Genomic DNA, 1291 nt, shown 5'->3' with positions numbered 1-1291 from the left:
CTATTCTTCCTTCTGACTACTCCCGCACTAAAACAGCACTTTCTCTACTCGCCGCGTATTTGGTTAGGGGTGGGGGGCGAGAGGGCACCGATCCGCGGGGCCGGAACACCCAAATCCCAACTCTCCAGCTGAACGAGCAACTGGGCTGCTGTTCCCGGTCACCGACGCACACGAAACGTTCCATAAATCCACTGAGGGCTGGCTCCTCGTACCTTCCTCCCCTGCCCCTGCTCCCCAGGCCCCACCTCCCCGGCAGCCGAGACCAGGCTGGGATCCACGTACTTTCGCCCAGATGAAGTTTGGGGCTCCCGGGGCGGCCACGAGCCGCCCGCCGGCGTGAGGGTTCTGTTGTTGTTTTCCTCGGGCTGCTCCTGCCCGCGCCCCGGCTCCCGTGCCCCTCTCGGGCGGCGCTGCCTGTGTGCCGAGAGGTGCTGGTTGCAAACGCAGCCTGGCACCGGCTGGCCTACTACTCCCCAGCCCGGCCCCCAGCCTCCCGCCCGCAGGGCACTGCCTCCGCGCCCCCCGCCCCCCGCCGGCGCGGCCGCCGCGACCCTCGCCCCCGACCTCGACCGACCCAAAGTTTTGGCAGAGGGGGAAAGTGCCCAGGCAGCGGGCCGGCAGGCGGCGGCTCGGAACGCGCGGGGTTCCCTCCGTCTTCCTCAAGTCCACCCTACCGGCTGCCGCCGCCGCCGCCGCTGCTCCTGCCGCGGAGTCCTTGGGGCTGCAGCCCGGCGGCTCGCAAGTGAGTAGGAAAACAGAAAGTGCGGGGAGAGCGCCCGGGAAGGGCTGGAGATGAGGGGCGCTTACCTCGCGGGCTCGCCGGCCGTGAGGGCGTGTGTGTAGCTCGCCCTCCGCGGCCAGTCTGGGGTTCTCTATGGGAAAGTGGAGAGGAGCTCGCGGAGCCGCTCTGCCTCCGCTTCACTGTACACTGCTCCACATACAGTACATGCAACCCGGAGAGACTGAAAACACTCATTTTATATAAGGCAGCCTGCCATTGGCCCGCGCCGTGACAGACAGGCCGCGCGGCCAAACAGGAGGCCCGTTACACCCAAACACACGCACACATACACACATTTTACAGAGACACACAAAGATCATCACATTTTCTATTTTCTAATGTTCGGGACCTGTAGACAGTAGGAAAGGACAGGTAGAGAGGCCCAGCAGAGTGAGGTAAGGGCGAACAACCCTGTCTGCACCAAGTTGCAAGGCTTAAAACTGGTGTCCTTTTGACTTGGGAGGGTTATAGTAATAAACTACAACTCCACTGGATGTGGAAGTGAGGGGT

At 63.5% G+C, this 1291-nt stretch overlaps 1 protein-coding gene across 5 annotated transcripts in view; it reads right to left on the bottom strand.

Annotated features, from left to right (window-relative positions):
* The window catches only part of BBX (BBX high mobility group box domain containing), a 260233-nt gene extending 259261 nt beyond the window's left edge, over positions 1 to 972 (bottom strand). For 4 of the 5 annotated variants that reach the window (XM_019651181.1, XM_019651182.1, XM_019651184.1 and 1 more), the window contains exon 1: positions 808 to 972. The gene's annotated coding sequence lies outside the window, so the exon portion shown is untranslated. Of the gene's footprint in view, positions 1 to 282; positions 415 to 807 lie in introns of all 5 variants that reach the window. The other variant, XM_019651180.1, reaches the window with a different exon arrangement.
* Positions 973 to 1291: the final 319 nt, after the last annotated feature.

This window comes from Hipposideros armiger, unplaced genomic scaffold (assembly GCF_001890085.2).
Source record: "Hipposideros armiger isolate ML-2016 unplaced genomic scaffold, ASM189008v1 scaffold_154, whole genome shotgun sequence".
Classification (NCBI taxonomy): Eukaryota; Metazoa; Chordata; class Mammalia; order Chiroptera; family Hipposideridae; genus Hipposideros; species Hipposideros armiger.
The sequence above is the reverse complement of the archived record's forward strand: the minus strand, read 5'-3'. Positions and strand labels throughout refer to the sequence as shown.